This window comes from Mustelus asterias, chromosome 11 (assembly GCF_964213995.1).
Source record: "Mustelus asterias chromosome 11, sMusAst1.hap1.1, whole genome shotgun sequence".
NCBI classification, from domain to species: Eukaryota; Metazoa; Chordata; class Chondrichthyes; order Carcharhiniformes; family Triakidae; genus Mustelus; species Mustelus asterias.
Window position 1 is genome coordinate 88,502,706 of NC_135811.1, and position 15,426 is coordinate 88,518,131.

General features: G+C 48.3%; 1 protein-coding gene across 1 annotated transcript in view; it reads right to left on the reverse strand.

The window, feature by feature from the left end:
- The window catches only part of LOC144500642 (neurabin-2-like), a 275,662-nt gene that overhangs the window by 160,995 nt on the left and 99,241 nt on the right, over positions 1 to 15,426 (reverse strand). The window lies entirely within an intron of this gene.

The window sequence follows — 15,426 nt, forward strand, 5'->3', positions numbered from 1 at the left end:
AACTCCCACTCACCTGATGAAGGAGCAGCACTCTGAAAGCTTGTGGCTTGTGCTACCAAATAAACCTGTTGGACTTTAACCTGGTGTTGTAAGACTTCTTACTAGTTAGGAAAGTCCACCAATTGTGAATTGAGGCTACAATGGCTACACAAAAATGTAATAGCAATATGAGTCAATTTGTCAGCAAACTGCATCTCTTTTGAATCCGTTTGCTCACTTTTGTGTTTGCGATCTCCCTTGAGTACAGACCACACTTGAGCAAGTACTGGACATGGGGCTGAACTGAGTAGAAAGTAAAGTTTACACCTCTCACCTGACCAGTCCTATATCGGTGATTATGGAGATCACTTCACCCTGCCCTGCCTCAGAATTAGTCTTCTAGCGTGGATGAACAAAGAGATCCAGGGGACAACCTCAACTGTCTTTCAAAGAAACAAATACCTTTAAAGAAGATTAATTGCTGAGGATATATGTCATGGGTGGCACGGTGGCACAGTGGTTAGCACTGCTACCTCACAGCGCCAGGGACCCAGTTTCAATTCTGGCCTTGGGTCACTGTCTGTGTGACATTTGCACATTCTCCTCGTGTCCGTGTGGGTTTCCTTCGGGCGCTCCGGTTTCCTCCCACAGTCCAAAGATGTGTAGGTTAGGTGGATTGGCCGTGGTAAATGCCCAGGATTTCAGGGATAGCACGGTGGGGTGGGGTGGCCTGGGTAAAATGCTCTCTCAGAGTGTCGAGTACACACTCAATGGGCCAAATGGCCTCCTTCTGCTCTGCAGGGATTCTACGTTTCAATGATCATGGTCGGTGCACGCTATTCCTTCTAATTACCTGCACTCCATTGCTCCCACTTAAATGGATTATGGTACAAGTATTTACAAATTGGCTGTTTTACCCTGAATTTGCATGGACATACAGATCAATACATAATCCTAATTCAACTACAGCACAACATTGCTGGACAAACTCATTTGCATTCATCAGCATTCAACAGAACTTCATCTGTTATTCATTATTCAGGAGCGTATCAGATCACTACAGTTGAGTGTGCTGGAAAGAGGCCAAGATACAGACTGAAGGTGTCTAACCAGTAGCATGCACAGCTTTTACCGACAGCATCTCATGGGATAACTCATTTTATCTCCATTAAGCTATTATTTCCATTGCAATCAATACAAAATATTGGCTTCTTTGTCACATGGCTTTCTTTACTGCAGTGTAACACGACCCTGCTTTGTAACTGTGCTTCCCAAGAGTATTAGCACCAAATAGAATATGCTTTGTTCTTTGTACACAGAATAATCATCTTAAGTTTAAGTTTATTTATTGGTGTCACAAGTAGGCTTACATTAACACTGCAATGAAGTTACTGTGAAAATCCCCTAGTCGCCACACTCCGGCGCCTGTTCGGGTACACTGAGGAAGAATTTAGCATGGCCAATGCACCTAACCAGCACATCTTTGGAACTGTGGAAGAAAACTGGAGCACCCGGAGGAAACCCACACAGACACAGGGAGAACGTGCAGACTCCGCACAGACAGTGATCCAAGCTGGGAATCGAACCCGGGTCCCTGGCGCTGTGAGGCAACAGTGCTAACCACTGTGGCACCGGGTATAAGTAGTCTATTGGAAGAACAAGGGCAGTCTAGTCCCTTGGCATCTCCACTGAAGTGCAAATATGTTTAGGTCTATTCTCAGGTATAAAATGCTCCAAGAACAGGCAGGCCAGAAGTCCACCTTAAAATGGGCCTGGGACCTCATTTTAATCATGAGTGATGCGCCCTGCGCCTCACGTGTCTTCAGTGAAAGCCCCGCTCATATCTGTGATTGAACTTAAGACCGTTACCTCATTGGCCGCAGGCTTCACTATGTATTGCGAGGTTGTTTGGGGGAAGGGGGTGGGGTTTTTTTAATTCATTCATCGGACATGGGCATCGTTGGCTGGCCAGCATTCACTACCTATCCCATGTTACCCGAGGTCAGTTGAGAGTCAACCACATTGGGCTGCGACTCTGGAGTCACATGTAGGCCAGACCAGGTAAGGACGGCAGATTTCCTTCCCTGAAGGACATTAGAGAACCAGATGGGTTTTTCTGACAATCGACAATGGTTTCATGGGCATCAGTAGATTCTTAATTCCAGATTTTTTTTATTGAATTCAAATTCCATCATCTGCCGTGGTGGGATTCGAACTCAGGTCCCCAGAACCTTAGCTGAGTTTCTGGATTAATAGCCTAGTGTTAACACCACTAAGGCGCCATTGCACAGAGTAAAACTGGTTGAACGTGGACTGGGACTGGCTCAGGGTGCTGCTGTGGATCTGGGAGGAGGTCTCCTTCTTGGCAAGAGGGAGGACATGAATAGAAAAATCAACCCTCCATTTCGCTGGGGACATCCAGTGGATTCTCTCTTGAATTGGAAACACGAGCTGGAGAAGGTACAAATCCACTTAAGATTTGCCTGAACGTTGCACAGGGATCCTGTCACAGGCCCAAGGACCTTCTCTGCATCTTTAACTTGGTCCAAAGCTGCTTCCAAGCGACCGAAAACAGCAAAGACCAATACAGCAATGGCTACTCTGCTGGGACAGTGTGCCTTCAGAAACTGGAATCTACATTGGTCCCCATTTATACCTGAGAGACAGGCTAGGAGCATACCAATTTCGACACCGTTATTTTCAGTTGATCTGCCATATGCATTCCTGTGCAGTGTGGAAAATCCATTTCTGGAACATTTTTCTCTCTCTGCAATCCAAACTTTCAATTCATTCAACATTTGTAATACACCACCAGCTGTATTACTCACACATTTAGCCTCTCCCAATGATCCCACAAGTGAGAGGTAATTTAGAGCAGTTTTTGTGCCTTGTCCTCAATGGGAACTGGGTTGATAATGCCCAATCTCATTTCATCTATGGCCCTTATAACCAGAGAGAGAAAAAGTATTATTCTGGTGACATGGGATGTTTTTGAATCAAGTTCCCACAGGCGTGCTAACCTATGCTTCTCCCAAATTCCACCCCAATACAAAAATGTATTTCCAATCAGCTTTGTTGCTAGTTGTAAGGTATCTACCTTCCGAATGATTTGATTTATTATTGTCACATGTATTGGTATACAGTGAAAAGTATTGTTCCTTGTGCGCAATACAGACAATGAATGCATGCCATTCATAGGGTACATAGTGGAGAAGAAAGGAGAGGGTGCTCTGCCCAAGACTGCAAGAAACTACAAACATTCGTGAACGTAGCCCAATCCATCACACAAACCAGCCTCTCATCCATTGACTGTCTATACTTCCCGCTGCCTCAGCAAAGCAGCCAGCATAATTAAGGACCCCTTGCAACCCGGACATTCTCTCTTCCACCTTCTTCCATCGGGAAAAAGATGTAAAAGTCTGAGGTCACACACCAACCAACTCAAGAACAGCTTCTTCCCTGCTGCTGCCAGACGTTTGAATGGACCTACCTTGCATGAAGTTGATCTTTCTCTACATCCTAGCTATGACTGTAACACTACATTCTGCACTCTCTCGTTTCCTTCCCTATGAACGGTATGCTGTCTGTATAGTGCGCAAGAAACAATACTTTTCACTGTATGTTAATACATGTGACAATGATAAATCAAATCAAAATCAAATCAAGTCTAGTGTTACAGTCATAGCTAGGGTGTAGAGAAAGGTCAGCTTAATATAAGGTTGCTCCATTCAAAAGTCTGATGGCAGCAATTTGCTCCATTAGTGGCGATTAAAGTGTGGGAAAGCACGACAAAGGGAATTCTAGAAATATAAAAATGGCTTAATTAGCTCAGGAATCTATATGGGGTGATAGAATTAATTTGCAACTACAGTCATCGGTTTACAACAGCTCAAAGTGGATGCATGCACCAAATCCTTCTGATACATCTTCATCTCATAAAAGTAATGTTTAAGACATTTTGAACAGTTTAGGACTTAAATTTTCTTTTGAGGGTTGTAGGTGTCGCAGGTTGTGGGTCAGTAAGTGTTGCCTATCCCTAGCTGTCCTGAGAAGATGCTGGTGAGCCACCTTGCTGAATCGCTGCACTCACTGTGCATCTATCCACATTTATCATTTGCATTTCATAGAAACCATAGAATCATAGAAACCCTACAGTGCAGAAAGAGGCCATTTGGCCCATCGAGTCTGCACCGACCACAATCCCACCCAGGCCCTACCCCCATATCCCTACATATTTACCCGCTAATCCCTCTAACCTATGCATCGCAGGACACTAAGGGGCAATTTTATCATGGCCAATCAACCTAACCCGCACATCTTTGGACTTTGCAGACAACCTTAATCCTGTATTTGAAAACAGACTTTACCTACGATTAGTGTGCATTTTGTTACGAGGCGAGAAACTACGGAAAACCCGAGAATTAGACCGATACTAATCCATTAATATTAATAGTCGGCTCAAATGAATTTAAAAAAAAAGTCAAGGCTCTAGTTTGGAACCCTGACACAGATGTATGGAAGCAACTCTTGTCTTTGGCAAAGAAAAGCAGCATTTAAACACATGTCAGGAGCTCCCTACAAGACAATGTCAATCAGCAAAATTTATATTTCAAGTGTTGGTCCAAATATTTTTTAAAGATTGTAAGGTTTCCGGCCTCCACTAACTTCCCAGGCAGTGCATTCCAAATTTCCACTACCCTCAGAGTGAACAAGATTTTTTCTCATATCCCCTCCGACTTTCCTGTCCCTTACCTTACCACTGCGTCTCCTCGTGACTGACCCCTCAACCAAGGGGAACAGCTGTTCCCTACTCACCCTGTTCCATACCCCTCATAAACTTACACACCTCAATCATGTCCCCTCCCCCTTAGCCTTCTCTGCTCTAAAGACCAATCAGACCTCCGCCCACAAAGACTCTAAATTCGAATTATTCCAAAATGACTTGGAAATCAAAAGATTCACGGCCGTGCTTTAGTCTCAGCTCTATGGGTTTTAGTAGATTCCTCAATTGGTTATTTACCCATTACCGGTTCACCGGTGATTGAGGAAGCAGAGTTCACAAAATTCAAAGAAAGAACCTGCATTTATATAGCACCTTTCATGTCCCCAGGATGCCCCAAAGCACTTCTGAAGTGCAGTTGTTGTTGTAACCTAAGTAAACTTTGCAGCTTACTTGTGCACAAGGCTCCCACCACCCCCCGCCAAAAAAGTTGTGATAAATGACTGGATAATCATTTTTAAAGGCATTAAAATTGGGGAGGAATGGTGGCCAGAGCCCCTGGAAAAACTCACTTGCTCTTCTACGAATAGTGCCATGTGATCCAGCTGAGAGGACGGATGGCAACTCGGTTCAACGGATTGTCCAAAAGACTCCAACACCTCCAACCGTACAATGGCTGCTCAGTCCGGAAGCAAATGCCAGCCTAGATCATGCATTCAAGTGCCTAGGGCAGAGTTGGGTCCCCAGTGTTTGCCTCAGATAGGTCTGCTACTCCGATCTAACCCCGACACCAGAGATAAACAATGCTTACAGGCTACAGCTACTATTTAGAGGAAATGATTTGGCATGGTGCAACTTCCTTCAACCAACCCTGCAAGAGTCTACACCTCATGTCTGCAGCGTGGGTCGCTGACTAAACAATGCAATGTTGCACAGAAAGTTCTCAGAGATTGTAACCATGGAAGTTTCTGCTGGATAGCAACTCACTTGCCACCAAAAGTCATTTCTCCTGCTTCTTAACAACAGTTTTATAATGAAAAGAGAATTTAAAAAAAGACTTGCATTTATAGAGTCCAAAAGGTGTGCAGGTTGGGTGAATTGGCCATGCTAAATTGTCCCTTACTGTCCCAAGATGTGTAGGTTAGATGGATTAGCCATCGGAAATGTGCAACATTATGGGGATAGAGTGATGGAGAGGGATTGGGTGAGATACTCTGTCAGAGAGTCGGTGCAGACTCGATGGGCCGAATGGCCTTCTCTGCACTGTAGGGATTCTATTCTAATCTATGATAACCACAGGCCGTCCTAAAGCACTTTGCAGCCAATAAGACATCTTTGGAGTTCAGTCATTGTTGTAATGTAAGAAATGTGACAGATAATTTGCACAAGCTCTCACAAACAGCAATGTGACTATGACCAGATAATCCTTTCTTTGGGGGCGGCACAGTGGCAGAATGGTTAGCACTGCTACCTCACAGCTCCAGGGACCTGGGTTCAATTCCGGCCTGGGTAACTGTCTGTGTGGAGTTTGCCCATTCTCCCCGTGTCTGCGTGGGTTTCCTCCAGGTGCTCCGGTTTCCTCCAACAGTTCAAAGAGGTGCAGGGTAGTTAGACTGGCCATGGTAAATGTGTGGAGTTACAGGTACAGGATAAGATTCTCTGTCAGTTGGTGCAGACCTGATGGGCTGAATGGCCTCTTCTGCACTGTAGGGATTCTATGATCCCGATTGAGGGCTGGCATGGTGTCACATTGGTTAGCACTGCTGCCTCACAGCGCCAGGGACCCGGGTTCGATTCCCAGCTTGGGTCACTGTCTGTGCAGAGTCTGCAAGTTCACCCCGTGTCTGCGTGGGTTTCCTCTGGGTGCTGCGGTTTCCTCCCACAGTCCGAAAGACGTGCTGGTTAGGTGCATTGGCTATGCTAAATTCTCCCTCAATGTACCCGAACAGATGCCGGAGTGTGGCGACTAGGGGATTTTCACAGTTACTTCGTTACAGTGTTAATGTAAGTCTACTTGTGACACGGATAAATAAACTTTAACTTCGAATACTGGCCAAGACACCAGGGATAGCTTCTCCATTCTGCTTTCAATAACATCATAAGACCATAAGACATAGGAGCAGAATTAGGCCACTCGGCCCATCAAATCTGCTCTGCTATTCAATCGTGGCTGATATTTTTCTCATCCCCCTGTGGTGAACCATCGTTGGTTCACCACTGGGGTTTGTTACCATGTTACTGTTGGGCTAGGGTGTTATTACTGTGGGGGTTGTACTATGTTGTTGGGTTAGGGTGTTTACCTGTTATGAAAGTTATCGTGGCACATTCCAGTGGGGTCCCGCCTCCGGTGGCAGGGTATAAGACCCCCTGCTCCGGCAGGACCCCTTCAGTCTGAACTGGTGTATTCGTGTTAGTAGTTCCCTTGTTACTGTATTAAAGCCTTCAATACCAAAGCCTTGATTCCATGTGCTCATTGACGCGCATCAATTTAATAAAGTAAACAGAGAGTATGGAACAGATCCTAAAACCGGATCGTCTGACACTGGACCCACGTGCGGTTGGTGCAGCTAACACATTCGACCATTGGTGGAAGTGCTTTGAGGACTACCTGGCAGCCTCGGTAGCTATCACTACGGACAGTGATAGACTCCAGGTCCTCCACGCGAGGGTAAGCGACACGATTTACCTAGCCATTCGTGCAGCTCCCACTTACCAGGGTGCCGTCGAGCTCCTAAAGAATAGGTACATTATGCCACCCAACGAGATACATGCTCGTTACCTCCTCGCTACACGACGTCGGCAGTCGGGCGAAACCATAGAGGATTATGCCAATGAGCTCCTGCAGCTTGCCAGGGGTTGCGACTGTAAGGACGTCTCCGCCGAGCAGTATATGTACGACCTCGCCCGAGACGCGTTCGTAGCAGGGGTAGGGTCCTCGTACATCAGGCTTAAATTGCTAGAAAAGGGGAAACTCAACTTGACCCAGGCAATGGGGATGGCCGTGAGGTTGGAGGCGGCGTCGAAGAGCTTGGCGCTGTACCCCGAGGACCACGTGCAGTCAACGTGGTTGGAGCAAGCTCTGTTCCCTCCTCGCCCCGCGAACCCGCGCTCCCAGATCGATTCGACGACGGCGGCAGCTCCAGGTGGCCAGCGATGCTATTTTTGCGGTGGGGCCAAGCATCCACGGCAACAGTGTCCGGCAAGAACGGCAATCTGCAGCCAGTGCGGTAAAAAAGGCCACTACGGCAAAGTCTGCAGGTCCAAACCTAAAAACGGCAGTGCAGCTTGTAACCCTCCAGAACGGAGACCATCTCTTTCGGCGTCGCAGTACCCACGAGGTCCGACCACGTGCGATCTCAGGACGGCGCCATCGTGGCAGACAGAGGAGGAGGAAGACCACCAGGAGTCGCTGCGCTTGGCGCCCTCGCCCACGTGCGATTCATGGGGGCGGCCATCATGGTCCACGACGACTAGGAGCGACCAGCAGGGGTCCTCAGCATCCACATCGGCAGCATGCAGCAGCGACCAGCAGGGGTCCTCAGCATCCACATCGGCAGCATGCAGTGACGCCCAGGGGCCAACGGTGGCGTCGATCTCTCTGGATCAGACCAGGCATTACAGACTGGAACATTCTATGATGGAGGTAAAGGTTAGTGGCAGAACTGTGAATTGTCTGTTTGACAGTGGGAGCACCGAAAGTTTCATACACCCTGAAACTGCTAAAAGGTGTGGACTCCGGGTTCTCCCTGCCAAACAGACAATTTCCATGGCATCACAGTCCCGGTCTGTACCGATCCAAGGACGATGTATGGTAACTCTTGAGGTACAGGGCACAGTTTACGAGCAATACAGGCTCCTTGTGCTACCTCACCTTTGCGCGCCAATTCTCCTCGGACTAAACTTTATGGTCCACATGAAGAGTGTGATCCTACAGTACGGTGGGCCACTCCCTTCACTGGCAGTAGGGAATCAGCCGCAGCCTCCAAATTGCCCAAAGCGCCCCGCGTGCAATTTATCCACCCTGAAGATCACGACACCATCCCTTTTTAAAAATCTGGTACCTGGCTGCAAGCCCATCGCTACTAAAAGTAGGCGTTACAGCGCTGAGGACCGGATCTTTATTAGATCTGAGGTTCAGCGGCTCCTCAAGGAAGGGATCATACAGGCCAGTGCTAGTCCGTGGAGAGCGCAGGTCGTGGTAGTCAAAAGCGGGAACAAACCTCGGATGGTCATCGACTATAGTCAGACCATTAATCGTTATACGCAGCTGGATGCGTATCCTCTCCCGCGCATTTCTGATATGGTCAATCAGATTGCGCAGTACCGAGTGTTTTCTACCATAGACCTTAAGTCCGCCTACCATCAACTCCCCATCCGCCCAGAGGACCGACAATATACGGCTTTTGAGGCGGATGGTCGTCTATACCAATTCCTCAGGGTTCCATTTGGTGTCACCAATGGGGTCTCGGTCTTCCAGCGTGCTATGGACCGAATGGTGGACCAGAACGGGTTGCGGGCTACCTTCCCGTACCTGGATAACGTCACCATCTGCGGCCATGACCAGCAGGACCACGACACGAATCTCCAACACTTTCTGCGCACTGCATCTCGCCTGAATCTGACCTATAACAGGGAGAAGTGCGTATTCCGTACGCGTAGGTTAGCCATCCTCGGATACGTGGTGGAAAACGGGGTCATTGGCCCTGATCCAGACCGTATGCGCCCACTCACTGAACTTCCCTTGCCCGCTAGCACGAAGGCACTGAGGAGATGCCTCGGGTTCTTTTCATATTATGCACAGTGGGTCCCCAACTACGCGGACAAAGCTCGTCCGCTCATTAAGTCCACGACCTTCCCACTTACGCCGGAGGCCCAATTGGCCTTCAAGGTTTTGAAGAGCGACATCTCGAAAGCCACGATGCACGCGGTGGATGAATCCATCCCTTTCCAGGTGGAGAGTGATGCATCTGACTTCGCCCTAGCCGCCACACTAAACCAGGCAGGCAGGCCCGTCGCGTTTTTTTCCTGCACCCTTCAAGGCCCAGAGATTCGGCACTCAGCGGTGGAAAAGGAGGCTCAGGCCATTGTGGAGGCAGTCAGACACTGGCGCCATTACCTGGCAGGTAAGCGGTTCACCCTGATCACGGATCAACGATCCGTGGCGTTTATGTTCAGTAACACGCAGAGGGGCAAGATCAAGAACGATAAGATCTTGCGGTGGAGAATTGAGCTCTCCACCTATAATTACGATATTATGTATCGTCCAGGGAAGCTCAATGAGCCCTCGGATGCCCTCTCACGCGGAACATGCGCCATCATGCAGGAGGACCGCTTGAAGGCTCTCCACAATGATCTGTGTCATCCTGGAGTCACCAGACTCTACCATTTCATCAAAGCCCGCAACCTGCCCTACTCGGTGGAGGATGTCAGGTCAGTAACTAGAAGCTGTCGGATTTGCGCAGAATGCAAACCACACTTTTATCGACCAGACCGGGCACAATTGGTCAAGGCCACTCGCCCTTTTGAGAGGCTGAGTGTGGATTTTAAGGGCCCCCTTCCCTCAACGGACCGGAATGTCTATTTTCTCAATATAATAGACGAGTATTCCCGGTTTCCGTTTGTTTTCCCCTGTGCGGACACGTCAACTGCCACCGTCATCAAGGTTTTCAGTGAACTTTTTACCCTGTTCGGGTACCCCTGCTACATTCATAGCGACAGGGGCTCGTCGTTCATGAGCAACGACTTGAGGCAATTCCTGCTCTCATTCGGGATTGCCTCTAGTAGAACCACGAGCTACAACCCTAGGGGTAACGGACAGGTGGAAAGGGAGAATGCTACAGTCTGGAAGGCTGTCCTACTGGCACTGAAATCCAGGGGCCTTCCAGTCTCCCGTTGGCAGGAGGTCCTTCCAAATGCGCTCCATGCTATCCGCTCCCTCCTGTGTACGGCAACCAATGCTACTCCCCACGAGAGGATGTTCTCATTCCCTCGGAAGTCGTCCTCGGGGACCTCATTGCCAGCCTGGTTGACGTACCCAGGACCCGTCCTTCTGCGGCGCCATGTGAGGGCTCGCAAGTCCGACCCCTTGGTCGAACCGGTCCAACTCCTCCACGCCAACCCTCAGTATGCCTATGTGGCATATCCTGACAGGCGAGAGGACACTGTCTCCATTAGAGACCTGGCGCCCGCAGGGGACGTAGCAACCCCTGTCGCTCCTATTCCCCCAGTCACAAATCCACTACTCCTCATTACTTCCCCAGACGTGGCGCGGTCAGCACCGGGACCAGTGCATAACACTTTTACTCCCATGTACAGCTTGCCTGAGACTCGGAGATCGGCGCCACCATCATCATCACCACCACCACTACCACCAAACGTTCCAGGATCCCCTGCACCATCGCCTCACCAGGGCCGGCCGGCCCGGGAGTCCTTGAGGGGACAGCCAGACGTTACTTTAAGAGCGCCACCACAAGCACCTGCTCCGTTTTCGCAACCGGTGTTGAAGAGATCGGCACCTGCTCCGGTTTCGCAACCGGTGTTGAGGAGATCGCAGCGTCGGTGCGGTCCTCCAGACCGTCTGGACTTGTGAATCCTGTGACTTTTCTGTTATTGTCTGTTATATGACCTGTTTTTCGTCCACCCCGCCACCTTTTGTTCTTAAAGGAGGGGTGAATGTGGTGAACCATCGTTGGTTCACCACTGGGGTTTGTTACCATGTTACTGTTGGGCTAGGGTGTTATTACTGTGGGGGTTGTACTATGTTGTTGGGTTAGGGTGTTTACCTGTTATGAGAGTTATCGTGGCACATTCCAGTGGGGTCCCGCCTCCGGTGGCAGGGTATAAGACCCCCTGCTCCAGCAGGACCCCTTCAGTCTGAACTGGTGTATTCGTGTTAGTAGTTCCCTTGTTACTGTATTAAAGCCTTCAATACCAAAGCCTTGATTCCATGTGCTCATTGACGCGCATCACCCCCATTCTCCTGCCTTTTCCCAATAACCCCAGATTCCCTTATTAATCAAGAACCTAACTAGCTCTGTCTTAATGATCCCAGTAAGAAGTCTTACAACACCAGGTTAAAGTCCAACAGGTTTATTTGGTAGCAAAAGCCACGAGCTTTCAGAACAGGCTGTCCCTTCTGTCCCAGAACAGGCCCACCCACCTGACGAAGGGACAGCCTGTTCCGAAAGCTCGTGGCTTTTGCTACCAAATAAACCTGTTGGACTTTAACCTGGTGTTGTTAGACTTCTTACTGTGTTTACCCCAGTCCAACGCCGGCATCTCCACTTAATGATCCCAGGTCATGGGATCTTTTCCGTCTTCCTGGGAGTGCAGTCAGGGCTTCAGTTTAACATCTTCACCCAAAAGTCTACATTCATTCAGCGCAATGATGGCCTACCCCAACAAGCAACGCTTGAACATCACTGACGCACCGTGCCAATTCGAAGGCTGGCCAAATTGTACTAAATTCAGCATTGCTACTTGTGCGCTCAACCGGAAACCTTTGCTGGAAAAGCTATCAACCACAACAGGACAAAGCTCTTGGCCAATTTAATCTTACGTAACAAAATGGTCTCTGTAGGGGATGTGTGTCTTAAATGGGCTTTTTGTTTACATTTTCTCACTAGAGTGGAGGAACTGATGTCAGAACATGCAAAATTAATGTCTTCAAAGCTTCGTTGTATGAAAAATTTATTACCCTTCTCTAGGAGCGGTGCTCCTAGCCCTGCACTTTCATAATTGTCAATGTAGCAGGTCAGGAACAGCTGGACTAAGATGACTGTGGAGCATATGAACAGTACAGAGGTTAATAGGTGGTTTTTCTGATTGGAATTTAGGATTGTTAGAAATCCGGCGCATTAGAAGTTTGAGTTCCTGACTTTTCTAACTTCCTGCCACTATCTTGCATAATCTTTCCACTTGTTCTACGGGCGGCACGGTGGCAAAGTGGTTATCACTGCTGCCTCACAGCACCAAGGATCTGGATTCAATTCCCGGCTTGGGTCACTGTCTGTGCGGAGTCTGCACATTCTCCCCGTGTCTGCCGTGGTTTCCTCTGGATGCTCCGGTTTCCTCCCACAGTCCAAGAGACGTGCACCCGCCATGCTGAATTCTCCCTCAGTGTACCCGAACAGGCATAGAGTGTGGCAACTGGGGAATTTTCACAGTAACTTCATTGCAGTGTTAATATAAGTCCACTTGTGACACCAATAAATAAACTTTAAAACACAGAGAGACAATTTTAGCACATGCAAAAATGAATTGGAACCGTCTCTCTATAGGGGTGTTAGGGGGACTACCTAGGGTAAATGTGTGGGGTTATGAGGATATGGTCTGGGTGGGATAGTGGTCGGTGCAGACTTGATGGGCCGAATGGCCTCCTTCTGCATTGTATGATTCTATGTTTCTATAATTGCATGAATAAGTTAAGCCTTCCAATAAAATCTTGAGTACATTTTATTAATCTCCAATAAGAAATAGTATACAAAATAATATAAACACGCGTTAACCACTCTGAAGAGTAGGACTTCTTAGTCTTCAAAAATCTAGATTCTTGGAGGAGTAGACGGTCGGCTTAGCTGAGTTGCCAATGTATGAATCACCCTCCACCCCCATGTGGCCCAAAACTCACAGATGTTGGAAGATGTAAGCAAATGAAGATCACAGCCCTCTACGCATTATTACACAGCTTAAAGGGACAGCACACTCTTTAATTTGGCAACTGCATTCAGGACGATGATGAAAAAGTGCTTTCGGGAAAATGACTGGAAGAGCTTGGTGGTTTTTATATAGGGCGGCACAGTGGTTAGCACTGCTGCCTCACAGCACCAGGGACCCGAGTTCAATTCCGGCCTTGGGTGATTGTGTGGAGTTTGCACATTCTCCCCATGTCTGTGTGGGTTTCCACTAAGTGCTCCAGTTTCCTCCCACAGTCTAAAGATGTGTGGGTCAGGGTGATTGGCCACGCTAAATTGTCCCTTATTGTCAGGGGGATTAGCAGGGTAGATAGGTGAGGTTATGGCGATAGGGCCTGGGTGGGATAGAACCTGTCGGTGCAGACTCCATGGGCTGAATAGCCTCCTTGCATTGAATCGATTCTATGATTCTATAATCAGTGGACCATGCACTCTGCGAATTTCTATCACAGAGAACCCTAATCAATCATAGAATCCTACAGTGTAGAAGGAGGCCATTTGGCCCATCGAGTCTGCACCGACCACAAGCCCACCCAGGCCCTATTCCTGTAACCCCACATACTTACCCTGCTAATCCCCTGACACTAGGGTCAATTTAGCATGGCCAATCAACCTTACCCGCACATCTTTGGACTGTGGGAGGAAGCCGGTGGGGGGGCACCCGGAGGAAACCCACGCAGACACGGGGAGAACGCACAGGCTCCGAAGAACAGTGACCCAAGGCCGGAATTGAACCTGGATCCCTGGCGCTGTGAGGCAGCAGTGCTGACCACTGTGCCACCGTATATCAGTTGAAATAACAAAGCAGCAAACTCAGTGAGGGAATCTATTGGTCACGAGAGCGAAAAATTACAATTTGTGCTTTTTTAATTGGAAGAAATGTGTGCACTCACCAAATCAACTGTTTTATTTCTTGCATGTTGTATAACCTCACATTTACCTCCCAAGAGGGATATTAGATGTTTCTTCTCGATTCTTTTGAAGCTGGGAACGCGATTTGCAACGTAGCTTATTTTATTATATCTCTGCACAAGTTAATTGATCTCAGCGGCAGAGAACTTCCCTTGAAGGGCCCAGTGCTAAGTGAAATTGAACAGCTATTACCCGCAGCTACAAGCTGACTCGCAATACCAGTTGCTCAAGAGTCACCAGAGGGTCTTAGGAAAACCATGAGAAACAATCTTGGAGATGGTGAATCGTCCTGTTCGTTAAGTGATGGACTGCCTTTTCTCTGAAATAATTTAACTTGCGACATTATCACCATCAGATCTAAAGTAAAAGTTTATTTATTCGTCACAAGTAAGGCTTATATTAACACTGTAATGAAGTTACTGTGAAAATCCCCTAGTCGCCACTGTTCGGGTACACTGAGGGAGAACTTAGCATGGCCAATGCACCTAACCAGCACGTCTTTCAGACTGTGGGAGGAAACCGGAGCACCCGGAGGAAACCCACGCAGACATTGGGAGAATGTGCAAACTTCACACAGACAGTGACCCAAGGCGGGAATCGAACCCGGGTCCCTGGGGCGCTGCGAGGCAGCAGTGCTAACCACTGTGCCACCGTGCCGCCCACATCTGAATACCAGGCAGATGTTTCAAACACAGGAGCAAGGTTGGCAAAAGTCAAACTAATTAAACAGGAAATCTCAACAAATGTATTTTAACACAAGAATGCAGACTTCCATCTGAAAAAGTGGAACTCAACTTAAATGCGTCATGAAAATCATCGTAGTAGACTTTGCAGTGTTACTGAGGTTCTGCCGAATTAATTTATCTTTCATGCACAAATCCTGACAAGAACAATCACTACAAATCCTACGATACTAAGGGTCAATTGAGCATGGCCAACCCAACCTAACCCGCATATTTTTGGGCTGTGGGAGGAAATCGGAGCACCCGGAGGAAACCCATACAGACACGGGGAGAATGTGCAAATTCCACATAGACAGTGACCCAAGTCGGGAATCGAACCTGGGTCTCGGGAGCTGTGAGGCCTGCAGCGCTAGGCACTGTGCTACCGTGTCGGGATTCT